This window comes from Amblyomma maculatum, chromosome 9 (genome assembly GCF_055883805.1).
Source record: "Amblyomma maculatum isolate TAMU_Amacu chromosome 9, ASM5588380v1, whole genome shotgun sequence".
Classification (NCBI taxonomy): domain Eukaryota; kingdom Metazoa; phylum Arthropoda; class Arachnida; order Ixodida; family Ixodidae; genus Amblyomma; species Amblyomma maculatum.
Genome location: NC_139352.1, coordinates 6,282,192 through 6,304,719, shown reverse-complemented (window position 1 = coordinate 6,304,719; position 22,528 = coordinate 6,282,192). Strand labels below are relative to the sequence as shown.

The following is a 22,528-nucleotide window of genomic DNA, read 5'->3' as shown; positions in this document are numbered from 1 at the left end:
GTTCCATTCCCTAGAACAGCAGTAGCGCGCGGGCCTTTCTTTTTGCGAGTAGACGGACGATAAATAAACGAGCAAAAGTGGCGGGCGGTTGTTGCGTCACGGGCACGGACGCGCGCAAGAGCGCGCCGCGCACGCGTGCACGCGAATCGACCGTTCGGGCTCAACACGTTGCATCCGCTGCGGCCGGAGCGGATGCGCGTTCGAAACGCCTGGACCGGCAGTGCGTTCTATGGAACGATGATGCGGCGCGATAACTACGGGCCTTAAATGCTGTGTCGGCTCGCCTTGCGGAAATATCGATTAACAATGGTTCTCGTTATAGCACGCAGGTTTAAAATCTAAAAGCTGTACTTCCTCCCTTCCCTTACGGCGCAGTTCAGGTGTCCACAGGAACAAGTGTTACAGATACTGCGCCTTTCCCTCCCTGTGAACCAATTATTAATGCGAAAACGTTACTTCGCTATGCTCACAGATTTCTGTCCGCAAGCCGTGTCCGCATTCAGAAGTGGTAGAGGTTAATTAGTGATGTCAATCAATAGAGGGTGACGTAATGTTGTGTCCAAAAATTATTTAGGCCATTGCGTTATTATTATTATTATTACACCGGATACGAGGTACGCTGCAGCGAAGGATTGCGAACTGACTTTGAAAGCGCCTGCTGCAGTTGACGGTGGGATCGCACAAGGCATTTTGGCCCATTGAATTGTGTCGCCGCGGCTGGGATTCGGTTTTACGATCTTGGGTTTTTATGCACCCGAATGTCTTAAACACTGAGCCACTGCGGCGGGTGAAAGAAGCGGCCGGAATAGTTGGAAAACCTTAAAGATTGTATACCTATCATAAAGACGATTCAGTCCAGTTGCAAATAGTGGTTGTGGTTTGTGAAGTTCAACGTCCCAAAGCGACTCAGGCTATGAGAGACGCCGTAGTGGATGGCACCGGAAATATCGACCACCCGGGGTTCTTTAACGTGCACTGACATCGCACAGCACACGGGCGCCCTGCTTTTCTCCTCCATCGAAAAGCGGCCGCCGCAGCCTGGACTGGTTTTATCCCCCATCTTTGGGCAAACTGCGGCAAACTGAATTTGGAGACCTAGCAGTGGAACCCACCCAGATAGGCGTGTGTACGAGTTATGCGCATGTTGTGTGCCAAAGAGAAGGAGAGAGAGTGGGAAGGAAGGACCGCGCCGTTTCCTGGCATCTTTTTGGGCGAGTGTGTATATATATATATATATATATATATATATATATATATATATATATATATATATATATATATATATATATATTTGTCGAGCTGTTTTCGAGCGTGCCTTCGTCACACTCACACATCATGGTGGTGGCAGTCAATTATTAAAATAATAAAAAAGGAAGGAATAGAGCGTGTCGGCCATGACAACTCCTATCTAATATCTTAAGCAAACCCGAGCTGCGGCCGGTGGGAAACAAAAAGTCATAGGAAGAAGACAGCGAGAGAGGGGAGCGATAGCAAGAAAGGACAGGGGGCTTTGTACAATATGAGAGACTCGTTTGCTGATATGAACTTTGGATTGCTCAGGTATACAGTACTCGGCGATTTCTTGGGCCATCAGCCTTCTGTGCGATCTAAAATGAGGACCCTATCGACCGTAACGCATACAGTTTAGCTTTGTTATTTGAAACTCTCCTAATTCGAGCATGCGATTTGTCTGAACTGAAACTTTAGTTTCGCCAGCGTCACTGTTTGGAAACATAGTCGGGTTTCTTACGTATAATTAGAAACGCCTTTGAGTATCCCTTAAGTTCGATACACCCAAATTCGGATGTAATGGGTACCCGAGGTTATCGCGAGTGTGCGCGCAATCGAAATACTGCCAATCCGCTGCGGACCACGTCTTCCTTCCCGCAATGATTGTGCCGCCGAGCGCGTCTGCCGCCGGCGCCGCTGCCCACGTGCGCGCGCTGTGACGCCAAAGGGCTTTGTGCGAAATGTGGACAACCGGCAGCGGAGCTGACGCACGCCAGCGCCCGAGTTCTCTGCTGCCCACCCAAGCGGCGACGCGACGTCCACCGCTACGAATGCTTACGTCAGCATTAAGCGTTATTTGCGCGCAGAGCTGACGTCACAACAGACGACGTGGCAGCTGTCCGGTCCTTCGATCGTTTACCATGTAACTTCAGCAAAGTTCACTTTGTTTTGGCGACGTCGTTGGGGCAGGTGAAGGAGAGCAAAGTATGTTTATAATATTTTGGGTCAGTGCGCCATTCTGATTAAAAGAAAAAATGAAGGCGACTTTTGTGTACCACGTCCAATAAAGAAACCAAGGTGAATTATCTGGGCGCAATTCAATGCTATATCTGACATTAGCACAGAAGCCAACTCGGCGACAAAAGACTTTCGTTAAACCCTAATGGCGAGATCGTGGGAGTAGCTGCCTTGCAGGAGAGTGGAAATCTGGGCCAGTTGGTACATTATGAAGAGGACAACCAATCAAGCGGATGAGCGGAGACGTACACCACGAAGAATGGACTGCAACTTGGACTGGTTCTCTTCAGCCTCTCGTTCAATGCAGGCGAAATGGGAAGAAAAATGAACGCCCACTTTCAGATCCCAAATTAATTCGAAACGCGCTTGTTTTTCCCCTCTTTTCTCTTGCCACTCGCTCATTTAAGTTGTGGCTTAAGAGCGAAATACGGTAGCACCTTTTCTTTCTTTTCCATTTTTATTTAATTCTACGTGACAGCTGTATTCACACATATGCCTCACACACACCACAACGCACTCCTTCTAGCTTGAATCGTCGAGCCATTCTGGCAGCGGGCTCGTTCGGCACGCAGTTGGCTCGAGTTTCATCCCCAGCAGCAGAAAATTATAAAATTAAGCACCTCAATTACAGCAACATCCATATAAAGTTTGACGTCATTATTTTGCACCGTCCCTTAATTTGCAGACTTCATTTGCAGAATTTATTATCCTATGAACGCCTCAAGATTTTCTTTGCCTCCTTAACGCCTACGCTTTAATAAAAGGTCTCTGTGCTGCTGCCGGCGGTGCATGCAAAGGACTCTCTTTCCTTATGTCTCTCTGCTTGGTTGCGGTGTCTGCAAAGCAGGGAGACAAGTCCCTTTACAAAAACAAAACATTTTTTTTTTTTTTTTTCCAAATCCGGTTGTGTGCAAAATTCTCGATACGTCCCGGCGAGCGGATTAACCTTGCATTTTTGCCAGCTTCAACTTCCTACGCAGCACATCGGCCGGATCTACATTACGCCGCTGACAAATTGTGCTTGCACGCTCATGTAAGTCGAATGCCACACTTTCTGTCATTTCCGCCACTTTTGTCGACGTCTTAAATGATTAGCGGAAGCGACAGTCGCCTATCTGTCGGCAAGCTGCAACGTTGCGCAACGTATCCACAGGCGGCGCGGAGAGCTCTGCATTCGCGACCGTTGTCTACGTTATTTCCGATCTCCTTCTTGAAATCACAGCGACAAGGAAATGCATATAGCATGTGACAGATGCAAGTGAAGTGATGTAAAAAGTGATGAAAAAAAAAAAAAAAAAAAAGCGCGGCTCGGACATGTGTGCCGTTGAGGCTGCGCGTGACAGCCCTGTTTATCGTATATTCCGCCATGAAGATAGCCTGGTTTTCGCGCTCTGATAATAAGTGTAGAACACTCGATGGTGCCTGCTTCCCATCAGTGTAAATTTGGCTGACTATGGTTAAAGTCCCACTAAAACGAATTTGGGTCAAATAGATCATCGTTTCACGTCAGACTGCACATCATTTCGTCCCCGGTGATGATAATAACTTCTGCTGCTACTAGTAACTGGTTATAACGACATTCAGGAAAAATTAGTTTCGAAGAAAAGGGCATAGTAATTGTCTCGCTTTATGATGGACACCTTAACCGCATTGTGATGGAACAGAGGAAGATAGGAGTGAAAGGAGACAGACAGAAAGATGTATCGAAGAGCAAGTGCGGAATGGTATGAGCGAATTTCGTGTTTCACCTGCACCGAAACATGTCCGCCATGAGCAGGATTTGATGTCGCAACCTTGGGCTCGGAAGTCGAAGAATAATCAGCAGTAACCAGAGATCGAGCACTCGCGGCGGGTCGTTTCGTGCTCCCAAACTTGCATTCCACGGTAGTACACAGCCCGTGAGCCCGTCTTGTAGCCTTCATCATTGCTACTGCCTGCCCATCATCCTTCAATGCCTGTAATGAAATTCTAACATCACGAATTTTTAATAGAACTCTATAATTGCCTCATCCCTTATGCAGTAAACCGAAATGGACCTTTAAAACAATTTAAGATGGCGAAGAGGGCCGGGTTTTCAGAACCAACGGCATGACTTGTTCCATGTTCTCTTCCTTGAACTTACATTTGCTGTCAATAAGAGGACTCATTGTTTGCCGAGTAAGCATAGTAGCCCTGAGCGGCTGATGAAAACCTAAGTCGCCGCTCAAGGGGCAGTCGAGCGGAACATCAGTCCTCCCGCTGCCGAGCGTTAGCGATACACAGTCATGTGACTATTCATCATGGCACATATGCGATCCGTTCACGTATCTCGAGTTCTTGTCCAGACTGATGAGAAAGCGCCACGCAACAAGGTCTGTGCGGTCCACATTTCCAAGGTTTCAGCGTCAAAAATTTTTGCGCGTTTTGTTTTTGTGTCGGTAGCGGAAAGGCTTTGAACGATGCGCGGAGCGTAATCAGAACAACTCAGTTACCTATATAGCGGTAATTAAATAAAACTAGCTAAGCTAAGCCTAGCTTATTTTAGCAAAAGCAGATGTCCAGCCGAACCGTCGCCTGTGAGACGTCACCTGCGTTTTGCCACCGGCGGCACAGCGAGTTGCTCCCGCGCCGACTATCCCCCTGTTACAGTGGATACCCCTGTGTAAGTACATGCGCGGCGCTGTCATTCAACCACCTGCGACTCTGGCGGCGAGGTCTACGGTGTACATGAAGATTTGTGCCAGGAATCCTCGAATGCATTGACCCATCCGTTAAAATACTGTTGACGTGTGTTGCATTCCAACGGCAATATCCACCTGTTAAATCAGCCGCTCTGCTAGGAACTCCGCAGAGTTCAAAACGCTTCCTAACGCCCCTGAGTGAATCGACGAGCAGCACGAAGGACACTGCTCCCCATTTTCTGTGCGTCGACCTTTCCTGCCCAGTTCGAGTGTATAAGCCAGCCGGGGGCAAGAACCCGACTATGTGCGGTTGCGAAAAGGTTCGGGAGCTTATACTGTCGGGAGTCGGCTGCTATAACGCTCTGGCGCGCCGCTCTTTCGAAAGACGAGGGGCTGGCAGCCTACGCATGTATACCTACTATATACGCGTGTGAATGTTTCAACCCCGTTTCAATTTTGTAAACAGAACCCCAGAGGTCGAACCAACTGTAGGCGAGCAGACTCGCTATAGTTTTTTTTGTTGAAGGAAATGCTGTGTTTGATGCTACTGGCGAGGCGTTGTCGCTTTTAGGCGTACAACGCTTTTTATCCCCTTCTGTCGGCGCGGCGGCCAGACACCCCCTCCCCGCCCTCGCCAATCCGCTGTCATTAACCGCCCCGTAAGGGGAGGAATGAAAGTGGTAGCGAAGGAGGAAACTGAGAAAGAGGTTCCTCAGTGGTGGACTGCGGAATAATTTCGACTGCATTGAGATCTTTAACGTGCACTAACATATCGCACAGCAGTGACAGCACAGACGCGCTTTCGCCTCCATCGAAACGCGGCCGCCTCGGTTGGGTTCGAATCTGAGATAGATCGAACTTGGGTTCGATCCCGACTCCCGGCGGCTGCATTTCGATAGAGGCGAAACAGAGGCGTCAGTCTGCTGTGCGATGTCAGTGCACGTTAAAGACCCTCAGGTGGTTGTTGTTGCGACTGAAGAAAGAAAGAAAAGAAAAGGCACGGGCCTGCTACTGGCTCTGTAGCCGAGCCACCTCAGCTGCCTCGTGCGGACAGAAGAGAAAATAGACAAGAAAAAAAGAAGAGCGAGAGAAAGACGCGCGTCGCAACAGCCGTCGTCCACCACCGAAACGGTATCGGGTGCAATAACGGCCGACAACAGATAAAAGTATAGTGGCAGGGACCTACCAGTCCCAGCCCCGCAGGGCTAGGAGCAGCCCCCCCCACACACACACACACACTCCTAGGTGATCGAAATTACTTCGAAACCCTCTACTACGGCATCTCTTTCTCTCATTCCACTTTCACTCTCACCTTTCTCCCTTCCCTACGGCGCATTTCAGGTGTCTGCAGAACAAGTGTGACAGATACTGCGCCTTTCCTTTCATGGGAAGCATTTAAAAAAGGCGCTCATGCGGCGATTAGTGTGCAGAAACTAGGACAATTACCACAAAAATTAAAGAGCACTGCATAATCTGCATTGGAGTAATGCGGAAGCACTGACGCTGCTGTTGGCTGCTTCTGTTTGCTTCATTCGTTTCTTCTTTGCCCATTTTAGCCTTTCACTTCAGTTCAGTCGTTCAGTCGTGTCCGACTCTTCGTGACCCTATGGACCATGTCACGCCACGCCTTCCGGTCTCTCACTATCTTCCTAACATCACATAACTTCATGTGCAGCACCTCGAGGATGCCATCTAACCATCGCGTTCGCTGCCTACCCCTTCTCCGGCGACCCTCAACCTTTCCCAACATCAAATCTTTCTCCAGCGACTCCTCTCTTCTCATCAGATGACCAAAGTAGCTGAGCTTTAACTTTAGAATTTGACCCTCCAATGAGCAGTCAGGGTTTATGGTCGACAATATCGACTGATTTGATCTTCTGGCAGTCCAAGGAACTCTCAAGAGTCTCCGCCAGCACCACAATTCAAACGCGTTAATTCTTCGGCGGTCAGACTTCTTCACAGTCCAACTCTCGCATCCATACATCACAACTGGAAAGACCATAGCACGAGTTATACGGATCTTGGTTGGCAGTCTAATGGCTCTGCTCTTTAGTAGGCGGTCAAGGCTAACCATGGTTCCCTTTCCCAGAAGCAGGCGTCTCCTAATTTCATGGCTGCAGTCTCCTTCCGGGTTAATCTTGGAGCCTAAGAAGAGAAAATCTGTCACAGCTTCCACTTCTTGTCCCTTGATGCTCCAGGACTTGATAGGGCAAGACGCCATGATCTTTGTCTTTTTAATGTTCTGTTTAAGGCTTTAGTGCTTTCAAATTGTGCGCCAATCCCTTACTATGCCATTTTTTGGCTCTACTTCCGGTTGCGTGACGTCACATTCTCTACCTCAGATCTGGTTCTGCGGACACGATCTGCGGACAGTAATCTGTGAACATAGCGAAGTAATGAATTAATAAAGTGATAAACCACGCCTTAACCGGGAATAGAACCTCCATCCCTTCGATTCCCAGCCCAGCGCTTTACCAACTGCGCCACGACCCGGATCGTGAAAATGAACTTCATAGTTCCCTTTGTCTACTGTGAGGATGATAGCGGGATTCCACGAGTGACAGATACTGCGCCTTTCCGTTCCTGTAAACGAATTATAGAACGCCAGTGAACTTTGATGCGTTCAGTGAAATGCTGGTTGTGTTCCACAAGGGGCGCGCGATGCACCGTCACGACAGGTCATTGTTGTGTTGCGAGTTGCGACTGAAGGAAGAAGGAAAAGAAAATGCACGGGCCAGCCACTGGCTCTGTACGCCTCCGCTGCCTTGTGCGGACAGAAGGGATTGATTGATTGATTTGTAGAAAGGGAAGACAGTAACCGTCTCACTTGTTTTCTGTGGACACCTCAACCGCGCAGTAAGGGAAGGGAGGAAGTTGGGAGTGAAGGTGGAAAGAGAGAAAAAGGAGCCGTAGTGGAGGGCTGCGGAGTAATTTCGACCACCTGGGGATCTTTAACGTGCGCTGAAATCGCACAGCACTCGGACGCCGGACAGAAGAGAAAATAGAGAAGAATGAGAAAGAAGAGTGCCCCGCCGGGATGGTGCAGTGGCAAGACGCCCGACTACTGTCCGGAATAACCGGGTTCGAACCCGACCTCGGCGGCTGCGTTTCGATGAAGGCGAAACGAAGAGGCGTCCGTGTGCTGTGCGATGTCAGCGCACGTTAAAGATCCCCGGGTGGTCGAAATTACTCCGTAGCCCTCCACTACGGCTCCTCTTTCTCTCTTTCCACTTTAACTCCCACCTTCCTCCCTTCCCTTACGGCGCGGTTGCGGTACGTGTCCACAGAAAACAAGTGAGACAGTTACCGCGCCTTACCCTTCCTATAAATAAATCAGTTTGTAAGTTTAAGGTGGCTCAGCTACAGAGCCAGTAGCAGGCTCGTGCATTTTCGTTTCCTTCTTCCTATAGCCACAACAACAACCGTTCGGGCGTGATCTCTCTGCTGTGAAATGCCGTCATATACAGGGGCAGCCGCCCCGCCAAGCTGCTCTTCGAAGCAGTTTTTTAGCGGCTGCTCCTTTCCTCACCTTATAGTAAAGGAAAAATAAAGTTTTATTATTATTATTTATAACGGACAGCTAGATTACTATTGGGGAAAATGTGATTAAGGAACGATGCATGTTCCCAAGGGCGGTCACTGATGCATCGCCCCGTTTGACGTGCATACGAGGCCTTAGCAAAAAAACACCTCATAAACTAAGTGGGTGCGGCAGGTAACAAACCGCGTCTGATGCCTCTTCCCGCACACAACCTTTTGTTGCACTGAGAAGTCTACCTTCCTGTACAGGCACTGAAGTTCGTAGGGTTTGGTTTGGTTTGTGGGGTTTAACGTCCCAAAGCAATTCGGGCTAGGAGAGACGGCGTAGTGGTGGACTCCGAACATTTAGCCCACCTGGGGTTCTTTAACGTGGACCGACATCGCACAGCCACGGCCGCTCAATGGAGGCCAAGTGCGCCTCCATTGAGCGGCCGTGGCACAGCACACGGGCGCCTTGCTTTTCGTCTCTATCAAAAAGCGGCCTACGGCGCTCGACTACTGTTCCCAAGGACGCGGGATCGAATCCCGGCCTCGGCGGCAGCTTTTCGATGGAGGCGAAAAGCAAGGCGCCCGTGTGCTGTGCGTTGTCAGTGCACGTTAAAGAACCCCAGGTGGTCGAAATTTCCGGAGTCCTCCACTACGGCGTCTCTCATAGCCTAAGTCGCTTTGGGACGTTAAACCCCACAAACCAAACCAAACCAAACCAAAAAGCGGCCGCCGAGACCGGGATTTGATCCCGCGTCCTTGGGAACACTAGCCGCGCGCCGTAATCACTGCGCCACCACGGCGGGTTTTTATGTATGTATGTATGTATGTATGTATGTATGTATGTATGTATGTATGTATGTATGTATGTATGTATGTATGTATGTATGTATGTATGTATGTATGTATGTATGTATGTATGTATGTATGTATGTATGTATGTATGTATGTATGTATGTATGTATGTATGTATGTATGTATGTATGTATGTATGTATGTATGTATGTATGTATGTATGTATGTATGTATGTATGTATGTATGTATGTATGTATGTATGTATGTATGTATGTATGTATGTATGTATGTATGTATGTATGTATGCATGTATGTATGTACGTACGTACGTACGTACGTACGTACGTACGTATGTATGTATGTATGTATGTATGTATGTATGTATGTATGTATGTATGTATGTATGTATGTATGTATGTATGTATTTGCTGCCCACAGATTTCTGGCATGACTTAGTAACACCCGCGCAACAAAGAACAAAAGTGGTTCTTGAAATCCAGCTGATTTTAAGCGGTTCATCTGAGCTCCGGAGCTTTTATGCACGTGGTGTTCGCAGGACCTGGTGATGACATAGCATTATTAAGTGCTCCAGGAACAACTTGTCGTTTGACGGCCTTGGAGTAGGCAGACGTGAATGATAGGAAACTTTCCCATGCACGGGGCTCGTAACGCTGTTTTCTGCGTAGCTGCCGTTGTGTATTTATGCACTCAGGCATTAAATACGATCACTTGTTAGTCAGTGCTTGTGTGTGTCTACTCCTTACACGCCTTGCCTTCTTGCGCTGTTTTATTTTATGTTAACTACATCGACTTCGAAAGAGACACCACCTGCGTGTTTGGTCGAGGTGAAGCTACCAGAGTTCAATTTTGCGTTCTGGCGGTACACATCAAAATTGACTCGATGCAGTTTCAAATATTTGGTTTGGTTTTGGTTTATATATCGAACAACGTCCCAAAGCCACTCCGGCATGAGAGACGCTGTAGTGTGAAGGCTCCGTATTAATTTTACCATCTAGGATTCTTCAGCGTGCTCTGCGAACGCACAATAGACGGGCGTCGGTTTTCCCCTCCAGCGAACTATGGCCATCATTACTGGGGCGAAGGATTCGAGTGTGGCGTTCAACTGGAGAAGGAAGAACACAGATAGGTCGATGAAGACCCGAGTGCAGCTATCATCCTGGAACGCGGCACGCCTTTCCTACAGAGCATTTTGTACTTTTATCTTGCTCTCGGCGACGAGATCGACAGGAATTGTATTTTTTTTTTAATAGCGCGGTACTATTTTTATTGAGTTTTGGGCATACGGAAGGATCTCCAGGTGGTCGAAATTATTCCGCAGCCCTCCACTGTTGTACCAACTTCTCCGATTTCCGCTTTCAATCCGACCTTCGTTCCTTTCCTTGCGGCGCTGTTCAGGTGTCCGCGGATAACCGTCCGTGGAGAAAGTGTGAAGATATTACACCTTTCCTTTTGCTACAAACCAACTGTATCCAACTATCTTCAGAACACACGCAGGGAACGTTAGGCACATGTACACGTCACCACGTCACATGTTCTAAGCGATGTCCAGCTGTCGAGAACAGAAGTCTCTGGAGCTCGTTCGGACGCCTTATCTTCTGATGGTCGCATAATCTCTGCATTACTGGTGCCGTTGGGGACCGTTAAAGGGTCATGCCAGCAGCCTACATCTTGTGCAGATAATTACCCGCTGGACCCCTACCCTACGCTCAGCAGAGGGGAGCTCCGATCGAGTTGCTACCCATGCGTCCTCGGGAGCGAAGGAAGGTTTGGTTGGTTTGGTTTGTGGGGTTTAACGTCCTAAAGCAACTCAAGCTATGACAGACGCCGTAGTGGAGGACTCCGGAAATTCGACCACCTGGGATTCTTAACGTGCACTGACATCGCACAGCACACGGGCGCTTTGCTTTGGTACTGGTGCACTTACCTGACACGCTGGCAGATTCCTGAGGATGGGTAGAAGTGTTCGCCGCTTCGGAGCTGCGCTGCATTCGATCTCGATGACCGGCGGCGCTGGTTCTCGGCTCTCTTGGGCGTCAGCTCACTTTCCGGCCACGTCTTTACTGCGCGTTGCCGCGCAATCTGCGTGGTTCTGGGCCCGGTGATTTTGTTCGTCTCGAGATTCGGCCTGGCAGAAAGGTTAGGCGGCCTCGAGCAGCACGGCGCGTGTGAGCTGGCACCTGGAAAAGCACGCAAGGAGCTGTTTTAGCCGAATTCGGCCACGCCGCTCTATGGCGTATATGCCAACGCTGCACTTCTCAGAATAAATTTTATTGCGCAGTCAAATAAGAGTCCAAGGTGTGGCTGGTGTAATGAACTGCGGGCCTCGATTACCTCATACCCTCCACAGATACAACGAAGTGAAATAAACATTTTTCAATATTTTTTTTTTGTTCCCCCAATAAGGCCGCAGGCTCACCATTACAAGTGAAAATTAATTCGGTTTGGTTTGGTTTGTGGGGTTCAACGTCCCAAAGCGACTCAGGCTATGAGAGACGCCGTAGTGGAGGACTCCGGAAATTTCGACCACCTTGGGTTCTTTAACGTGCACTGGTACTACATCGCACAGCATATGATCTGATATAATTGTATGTTCTGATGCCTGGATTAGTACTACTTAGATTTTCAAGGATGATTCTGTGTGAGACGTTGTCAAAGGCCTTGTTTAAGTCAAGGCCCAGGACGGCTCTGGTACGTTTGTTTCTGTCTCTGTCGATCTCAGCGCGAGCGAGGCGCTCCGTTGGTGCTCCGGCCGAGCACTCGCAACCTGCCATTGGAATTCAACATTAGTTAGGTACGGTCACGACCTACTGTATAATGGGTACAGTAAACTAGTGTGTACGGATTTTGATCAGTACGCAGCACCGGGTATTCAGTGCAGCGATGCTTAGTTGCAGCCTAAAGGAAAAATTTGAGGGTCTTTTAGATGTCTCTTAAGAGAATGGCGGAAGCCTATACCCTTCCTATCCTATAATTTGCCTCCCATCGTTATAGCCTCTTGTCGGCATTCATTGCAGGACAACATATAATTATACTTGGTTTACAGGAAAGGGAAGGCGCAGTATCTATCACGCTTTCTCCGGCAATTGTGAGTTTGGACGATACACCATCGCTCGTTGCGTGGCGTTCCTTGGCGCGCGTTCAAGTGTGACATTTCAGATGGAAGGGACGCTTCCCGCCTCGGCCAATCAGAACGCCGCAGGGGACGCACTTCGTCCACGACAGCATGAGCCATTAAAGGTTTTCGCCTTAAAAATGAGACTTGAAAGTTACTCAACTAATTGCCGTTTGACGGGCCACGTTTTGTATTCATCACTTCTCTCCTTCAGTTTCAATCTTCGTCATCATCGCAGTGATAACTCCAGCATTTTCATTGAAAAGTATTTCCAAGATGTCACACCACTGAAGGGGAGTGGAGGGAACGCTCTGTTAAAAAAAAAAGATTACCGACGATTACGTTACTTCCTAATGCGAAATTTGAGCGCAGCAAATAAGCTGTTTCACCTTTCGATAGATTGAGGCAAAGAAATCGAGCAACACATGTATGCGCTATCACAGAATTTTTTTTTTAATTTTTCACACGCATTCCTTTAACAAAGACTCCACTAACAGTTCTTGACAGAGGACTTCCACCGGTCGTCTCGCTCATGGCTCAGAAAGAACTGGCAGATAATTTCACAGTGGCGAACGGCAGCGGCAATTTCGGCTCGGGCGGTGCACATATACAGATCCGCCGCCACCGATCTGGCTCTCTGATTGCCACCGCACAGGGGTTGCACTGGAGGAGGAGCGAAGAAAGGAATTAAGTTCGAACCGGCGCTTTGACAACCGGAGACTCGCAGGAAGAGGGGGGAGGGGGGCGGCGTGTACACCCAGCGGCAAACGATGGGAGCAGAAGCGCGCGCAGCAAGCGGACAACGCGATAAAGGGAGGAGGGAAGAGATAGCAGCGACTGACTGATGCTGCTGACGCCGATAGTGAGTCAACCCCAGCTGCGGAGTTGGTTTCAGGGACAACGCCGCCGATGCCGACGCAAGCAATATGATACCCTCGCTTCCGCAGCGCCAAGAACCAGGTCTAGCCGTGGGAAGGTGGTCACGTATTCGTCGACGTGCCGGGGCCTACGTGAAATAACCGGCGCGTCGGCAACTGAAGAGCATCCTATCCGCCACACAGGAACAGGGGGGGGGGGGACCCTCCCCTTCTCTTTCTGCATGGCGGCGACGGTGTTCTATGCAGTAACGTTATCTTGACTCTCTAGCGGCGTCAGCGGCATCCAGTGGTATCAGTCGGTCGCTGCTAGCGCTGGGGGGATGAAAGGGGGGCGGAGCTGGTTACGAGGCCGACGCCGACGCGAAACCCAGGAACGGACGCCAGAGAGCTGCGCTCTAAAATGAGGTGGTCTCTTAGATGTCTCTTAATAGGAGAACGGCGAAAACCCACCCTTCCTCTCCAATCTTTCTCTGGCTTTTGTGGCCGGGGATGTGGCCAGCTGCACTGCTCCCGTTTCCGCTGTGACATGTTAAACCGGCGTACACGCCCATTCTTCTTACGTTTCGTGTTGGGGGAATCAGGCGTCCGTCGCCGCTTCTCCGCGCCGCTTGCCGCACAGTCGCTAGGCCGCTTCGGCGCCATGCATCTCACTCATTCGACTGCACCCAGACGTCCGTCGAAGGAGCGTCGCCGCACCTACTGCCGCTGCCGAAGCGCGCCCCGCCCACCGACACGTGACGTCATGGTTGCTATGCACAGCCGCGCCCCTCACAGGCGCAGGTGGTTGCTAGGGAGAGAGGAGGAGTGCTCCAATGTGCGGGGGAGAGGCTGCAGCTGGCACCGTTCCAAGGCACGGACGGACGGACGCCGCGAGTATGAGCCATTAAAGGCTTTCGCATTAAAAATATTAAACCTGCGTTCAATCGCTTTTTAAGGCGAAGGCCTTCATAAACTCATAAGTGTCCGTTCGTCCGAGCGTGCGTGAGAAGTGTCACACTTCGCGAGATTCCGCGGAGTTCTGTTAAGGTGTACTAGTTTTGTTTAGCTTTAAAGCTGTCAATGAAGAATGGTAGATCCGATAATGAGAGTTAGTGGTAGTGATACTGACAGTGATGATGGCAGAGACAGTTACTGGGGATTACGGTGATAGCTGCTGATGATGACAGTGACAGCTGATGGTGATAGTGATAGTGACGTCAGCACTCACGATCAACGGTGACGTCATCAGTCATGATCGGACGCGACGTCATGGCCGGATGTGATGTCATGCCGTCGCATCCGGTCATGTTTGATAACCAGAACTAAAGTCGCCATAACGTCGCATCCAGCCATGACGGTACGTTCGGTCATGACTGATGACTTAACCAGGCGATTCACGCATATACGAAGTTGACCCCCTTTCATTTTGCGCTTCCTCGAACGTCGCACCACACAAAGCAAGAATCAGCGGCGTTTAAAATTGGTTTACAGGAAAGAAGTACATGGTATATCGAAGCATGCGCGAAAACGAAGTGAGATTGTATACAATCTCACTTCGTTTTCGCGCATGCTTCGATATACCATGTACCATGTCGGTAACTTTTTTTTACAGTATACTGTAAAAAAAAATTACCGACGATTACGTTACTTCCTAATGCGAAATTTGAGCGCAGCAAATAAGCTGTTTCACCTTTTCGATAGATTGAGACAAAGAAATCGAGCAACACATGTATGCGCTATCACAGAATTTTTTTTTATTTTTCACACGTATTCCTTTAACAAAGACTCCACTAACAGTTCTTGACAGTCATGAAGGAAGCTTTGTGGTCGGAGAAATAGACTGATATATGTTCGACTTGGTACACCAATGCTTGATTCTCAAAGACGAGATCTATACAAGTGCCTCGCGAGGTTGTCACAACCGTGGGACGCGTTACGAGCGAGAGGAACGGGATGTTCTCCCGCATAAGTGTGAAGAAATTCCTGTTTGTCTTTGTGTCAACATTAAAGTCCCCCACTACTAACATCGGTGTGGATCGATGGACGGTTAATGCGAGTTGCAGGAAGTGCACGACGTCTTTCGTGAGGGCCGTAGGGGCGAAGTAGGCAGCTACTACCAGCAAGCCGGCTCGGGCGGTGCACATATACAGATCCGCCGCCACCGATCTGGCTCTCTGATTGCCACCGCACAGGGGTTGCACTGGAGGAGGAGCGAAGAAATGAAGTTCGAGCCGGCGCTTTGACAACCGGAGACTCGCAGGAAGAGGGGGGAGGGGGGCGGCGTGTACACCCAGCGGCAAACGATGGGGGCAGAAGCGCGCGCAGCAAGCGGACAACGCGATAAAGGGAGGAGGGAAGAGATAGCAGTGACTGACTGATGCTGCTGACGCCGATAGTGAGTCAACCCCAGCTGCGGAGTTGGTTTCAGGGACAACGCCGCCGATGCCGACGCAAACAGTATGATACCCTCGCTTCCGCAGCGCCAAGAACCAGGTCTAGCCGTGGGAAGGTGGTCACGTATTCGTCGACGTGCCGGGGCCTACGTGAAATAACCGGCGCGTCGGCAACTGAAGAGCACCCTATCCGCCACACAGGAACAGGGGGGGGGGGGGGAGGGGACCCTCCCCTCCTCTTTCTGCATGGCGGCGACGGTGTTCTATGCAGTCACGTTATCTTGACTCTCTAGCGGCGTCAGCGGCATCCAGCGGTATCAGTCGGTCGCTGCTAGCGCTGGGGGGATGAAAGGGGGCGGAGCTGGTTACGAGGCCGATGACGACGCCGACGCGAAACCCAGGAACGGACGCCAAAGAGCTGCGCTCTAAAACACAGGCCTTACTAGCGAAAGATCAGTACCGAATACAATCAAGATCATCATTTCATATGGCCCCCTTGGCACGTAGGGCTAAAGGGAAATGAGGTGCTGGCCTAGCCCGGTAATTATCAGGCCGGACCACCAGCCCCCCCCCCCCCCCCCCCCCCCCCATATCCCATTCCTCCACGCAGTGTACCATATAGGGGCCGTCTGGAACATCTGAGGCTGGAGATCACAGGCAGGCGCAAATATCCCCGACACACAAGAAACTAACAGCCATTCTGGCTCCTCATACTAACACGTATCCTAACTTACTTGTCAGGAGTAAGATATAACCTGCCGCTAATCTGTGTTTGCCTCTGGTGTGGCGCCTGCTCCACTCCTGGGCTTAACAGAGCGGACCAACCTACTCGTCAGTTCCTCATTTTCTATCCCCCCTTTCCTTTAATAAAATTTACCTCAGCTGACTAAGATTGATGAAAATTAAAAAAAAAAATGAAAGTGGTGTAATGAAAAGAGAAAGACGGATGATGACGGTTACTCGATAAAGGTAAAAGCACATGGTTTGGAAATTACTGTGCTGCTGCTGATTCGAGTCCTGCTCAGAATGGGAAACCAAATAATTTGCCTCGGGAAAAGAGGAGCTTTACATACCCAAATTCAGGATGTATGCAAACGAAGAGTTGAAATCTTCGGGTCGTGCGCTTCTTTGGCGCCGTTCCAACCTTTACCAATTTTGCTTCGAAGAAATCCAAGCGGGAAACATTTAAATTAACAAGTAATCTGGACACTAATCGGGTTAGTTCTGAAAGAACTCGACCACCTGCGAACAGCACGTGCGAACAAGTCGAAATCCACGTCGCGCGTGCAGTGAAATACAAAGGCTGCGCGTGTGTTTTTACGGCCATGTAGTAAAAGACGCATAATGTTTCCTCATAACACCTGAAGGATTGTGACGCCGACTGCTTACGTCTTTAGACGCTTTACACCTACGTCAGTCCAGACTACAACTTGAGGGAGCTTTAACGACGTCGTTGCTACTATTGTACGTGGCAGCATAATACTGAGGAAAGGAACATGAAAATTGTCATGAACTTAGCTTCGCCATCGTGTTTTCGCGGCGACAGCGCCTGGCGACAGATTCTATAATGCGCGCAGCCATTGTTGCATGGAGCCATACGCGTCGCGTCTGTATCGACGACCAAGCTGGCTACCGACGTCACACAGACGCACCGCCGGCCGTAGGCGCCCCGATGCCTCGGTCGGTGTTTTTTCGCGCAAATAGCGAGAATCATTCACAGAGACCGACGGCTGATCAAAACATGTTCAAAACATGTTACAAGGCCATGATGTAGAAGTAATGATTGTCGCTTAGCTAATAAATCGTCTTTATTAATCTGGAAATGAACGGGTCCTTCTGGTGCAAGAGTGGCATGGTAACGCTGGATAAAGCAGATAATAAAAAATAGCCGTCCCAAAGGGCATTGTCGACAGTATAGGCTATAGTTGAGGGCTGGTCATCGATCGAGCATGGTATCTGACACCCGGTGGCGATGGGCCTATATGGTGGTAACCTGTGCGCACTGGTAACTTGCAGTCTAAGAACAACTGACAGCCGCTTTATTCACAGCGTGAAGCAGGCTTCAGTTTTTTCTCAGATGTATGCCGCATTGTGGTCGAGCTGGTGCTAGCGGGCAAGAGCATACCCTGAGTGCATCTTACAAAGCACTTCTTTACAGTAGCATCGGATCGATTTGCTTCATCCCTACCACTCAAGACCGCCTCACACGACGGACAGAATCGCTAATCGCTCACGCCAACGTTAGTAACGCTTGCTCACGCCAAGATTCTACCCCCGCAGACGAAGCTGCAGCTGAGCGACAGTATTCCAAAACAGCCATGCTACATTGTTGACTAGAATGCCTCAAATCAGATGGCCAGCGGAAGCGAAGCGATTTAGGGGCTCTGCTATTGACCCTATTAAAGCCAACGTTACTAGATTGCCTGCTAACGCGTTCCCGCTCTGTTAAAAACGGAAATAAAAATACCACAGTTGGCCCATTTGAAAGACGTTCTGGCAAGAAAGCAGCAGACTATCACCACGTTTCTTTTCTTTTTTTTTTCTGTTTTTCTTTTTTTTTAAGGGGGGGGGGGGGGGGGGGGGGGACAACGCGCTGCCGAGTCGGAACCATTGACGTCGGGTCTCGGGATGCTCGTCCCCCTACAGACACCAGCGATTCCGTCCGTCGTGTGAATCGACCTTTGTGTTGAGCGGTTCTGTGCTCTATTATTTTACTTTATTTTATTTCGCACATTTTTAGCCGTCCTGTTGCTGCAAAAATACTTTTGATGTAGTGGAGACAGGCTGCAGGAATTGCTTTTAAATTTATTAAACCTTAAAAAGGAAATGGCATTGGTTAACTATTTCTTGGCTACAAATCCTAAAAATGCTGAAACGAAGAAGTGTCCTGACGTACTGAAGCACACATGTGTTGGCGGGGAGCCTCAGTTCGCAAGTCGAGCCAACGTTTCGACGAGTGGACTTTTCTCCGTCTGAGAGATGAAGACAAGTCCAGAGTCCAGACGAAGACGAGTCCCCTTGTCGAAACGTTGGCTCGGCTTGCGAAATGAGGCTCCCCCTCAACCCTTGTTCAGTGTTCTTTCATACTGTGTAGCCATCTTCTTTCTGCCGTGAAGCAGACATGGTATCTCTGCTGACAGCTCACATTACACACGGTATCGCGTCCACTTTCTGCGTTGAATAGCGGTGAGGTTTCTCAGCTCAGAAATTAGTGCAATTCATTCACTCGTCAGGAAAATCATGTATTGAGAGTATTTAACCCTTTTGCCGTCGAATAGGCGTCATTTAGCTTTTATGGCAGAATTGGAGCAGTACGGATACGTCTGCCGTAGCGAAACCCAAGAGGCCCGCACTGTTCTGCGATCAAGTGTCCAGACCAATGCCGATAAGAATGACGGATCGATCGCACATGTTTACCGACTAATCACCCTGTGTTATCCTTCTGTCCTGCTGTTCGGCAGAATTGTTAGTATGACTTATCGAAAAAAGAGCGCCTATCTAGTGTCTCATGGATGAACGTGGCATCAAGGAAGGCATGTTTGTGAACGGTATAAATCAGTAACCTGCATGCTGTAAATTTGGACCGGAGTGCAAAAGGTGACTTGTATAATTACATTTGGGGACCCTCTGATCGCAGCTCGAATACCGGGGGTAACATGAAGCAGCGATGTGAAAACGAAAGCACAAGGCGAGGGAAACATTCTTATTAGCACACGACACGCAAACCAACTGCTTAACTCCTCATGAGAAGCCGTCACTAGTGTTAAATCTAAATGTAGCACGATTTGATTGACTGATCGATGAAATTTCGCACGACACAGTATATAAGTTTCTCCTTCTATTAGGACGATAAACGGCGGCCTTGAAGGCTAGCTCTTGGCGCATTATGTGAATACATTATTCATGCGCGTTACAGTCACGCAGTCACTTACAATCCATCTAGCTTCTAAATTCTGAGTAGAAAGTTTGTGTATGCAAGAGTGGCAGAGACGCATTTGGCTTTGAGACGCCATGTAGGTCTTTTTTTTTTTTTTGTCCGATTACATGTCACGGTAAAGTAAACAAGTTTGAATAGTCGCTTGGGCTAGATCTCATGATGTGTCGATGTTTTTCCGATCTCTCAGGGATCTATTTACAGGTAGCTTTGGCTACCAGTGCCTTCTCCCCATATGTAGCCGGAAACTGGGGCCTCTGAGTAAATGTTTTACTTCTTCGCTTACCACCTTCCTCTTCTCTCGAGGTCCCCGCGTCTACTTGAAATTCAGTGCTGGCCAAATAACCTTATAGGAGGTGGAAATCTAGTCATGTCCCTCCCTTACACAGCCTCTTTCTTTCCTTCCTTATCAATTTTAGCCCATTCCTTTTCTTTGTCTCAAAGAGACTCTGATGTGTGAGGCAGTTTGCCCGCGAGCTGTGCACGGGAGTCTTTTGCACTGCGCGTACATCGGAATGCGGCCACCGTGGTTGGGATTCGATCTCGCGACCTTGAGATCTGGCGGCGAACGCTACTTTTTACTCTCTCGCACCTGCTGCCACGGTTGTGCACATTCTTTAGAACAGCCAGATGTGGTGGCTCGTTGGCTCAGACTAATTGCGTTTTGACGAATCAGCTCTTTGTGCGGCAGGCACACACAACCTTGACGGCACAACCTGTGTGGTTCTCTTGGGGATCAAGCTTCGCATGCAGTTTTCTTTGAGTAAGAAAAAATGACAGAGGTTCGAGAAACATGCAGTCTTGTGACGGACATTTTAACTGTGGTGCGCAGTTGATCAACTTCCGCAGTTTGGTCAGGTGTCCGCGACCTTATTCTTCGAAGTTTCGGTATAATTGTGACTTTTGCTGCTGCTGCTGCACAAAGATATGCCAGATGAGCTACAAACTGCAGACGAATTATTCAGATGTAAGACAGCTCACGTACATTTCCGAATTGTTCTGTCTGGATTCTGTGTCACGCCCACTTCGGTCACACTGATAATTCCCGAGTTGAATTATTATAGCCAGCTTTTGCTGGTTGCAGTGACTCGATTTGAGTACCGGTTTGGCCGAGCCTCCAAAAGCCGGAGTTCTAATTGTATCATCAACTTAGTTATTGAGTATCATGTCTTGGATATCACCAACCTGACCGAACTGGAGAAATGACACAAAGGGCGATATGGGAAGAACACCTCCCTGGCCAGGGGCCTGAGCAACAAGCCTCTTCTACTGCGAATTTCTTATTCTGATGAGTCCGCCCGGTTCACACGTCTCCCTGGTCGCGTTTAAGTGAGATGAGCATTTGTAAGGAGAAAAATGAAGCAACCTACATCGCTATTTTCCCTTATTGTGCATCATTGCCTGCAGGGTGCAGACTGGTATAATTGTGCGCCGATCGATATATTCACAAGCAACAGGTTGCTAAGACAGTATCTTTGACAGATGTGCGCTCATGGCGCGTAAAAGGAAGAGCACGTGCAGGAGTAACGCGATGGACAACTTGCAAGCAACATACAAAGGAGCAGACAGCTGCTAGCAAGTATCCAGGAAGTGGCCTCAAGCATGTGCTCTGCTCTGTACAAGACAAGCTATCCGGTAGATGTTGTGGCAACGGCGTCATCAACCACGCATGCCACCCGCGGCACAACATCCTGCCGCAGAAAGCATAAGCCCAATATTGGCAGTGCATTGGCAATGCCCAGCCCAGCATAGGGTCAGAAAATTTCAACACGGCCAATTTTAGAGACATGGTTTGTGCTGCCTGGTGCAAGACATGCGCTGCCCTATTGTGTGGTGGACTGCTTTGCGCACTACGCACACACTGTATATACGACAGCACCAGGTTCATACAGCAGTCTCGAGAGCAATTAGAGAGACCCATTTTGAAAAAGTTCAAGACTCGGACTTGAAATTTTTATCTCGAGCGCTTGGAGTTAACTAGCGAATTCCTACATTTCCGCACGAACCTCCGCTCACTGCTTGAGCCACGACGCAAGCTGTCGGATTTTCCCACATCGGCAACTGCCGTCGCAGCGGAGTCGTGCTGAGGTTGTGACTGCTAAAACAGCTGGCCGAAGATCTAACAGTATAAAAGAAGGAGACGAAGGGAAGGGCGCGCATACTTGTGCACATCAGGACTGACGACGCAAAACGAAGCGCGACGCTATTTGGGCAGCAACAGTGCTGCCCGACGACAACAAATGACGCTTGTCTTGTCGTCACAATTGACGTCACGCTAGTCTGAGTGACGCCGGCGTTTGCCAAAGGTAAACAGCTGCTGCGCGACCCTGTGCTTCCACGTGAACATATGCGCAGAGCGCGCGAGGTCACGAGCGAGAATCTTAAGTTGTCATGAAAGATGAACTGAAGTTCTCGTATATTTACACTGAAAATACAAGTTGCTTTCCTTTTTGTGTGTGTGAGCCAGAATACGCCTGTAAGGAATCCATGGATGAGTACGGTGCTCCTTATGCGAAATTATAGCGCAGCTATTTAAGCATTGATGATGCACTATGTACGCACCAAAATAAAACACGACAGCAGGCTTAGGTTATATGAAGCGACACAAGGTCGGTGTTTGACAACACGAAAGGGCTCACTCGACCAAAAGAGATATTTCTCAAAAAAGTAGCAACAAACGCAGCCTACGCACCATACATACTTGACTAGTGGTTTCTCGGCAGACACAAAACACTCAAACACAACATATGCACCCACTGTCAGGAAAAGTGTACAGCAGACCTAAAACATCTTATATGTCATCGTTTTCACGGGGAAGAAACAAAGTTACGCATATTCCGCACGATGAATTATGCCCACCCTAGCAGATCAGATTCTATGAAGCACCGCAATACAACATTCCATTGCTACATACGGCAGTGCGGGCGGTCTGCTTCGAGTAATGTGAGAGAGGTCGACTTACAGCGCGCAGATCGGCAGCATG

At 49.2% G+C, this 22,528-nt stretch overlaps 1 long non-coding RNA gene across 1 annotated transcript in view; it reads left to right on the top strand.

Annotated features, from left to right (window-relative positions):
• Window positions 1–3,023: 3,023 nt before the first annotated feature.
• Window positions 3,024–22,528, top strand: part of LOC146178172 (uncharacterized) — a 139,459-nt gene continuing 119,954 nt past the window's right edge. Inside the window, exon 1 of the long non-coding RNA XR_014700862.1 lies at window positions 3,024–3,280. This is a non-coding gene — a long non-coding RNA (uncharacterized LOC146178172). The remainder of the gene's footprint in view (window positions 3,281–22,528) is intronic.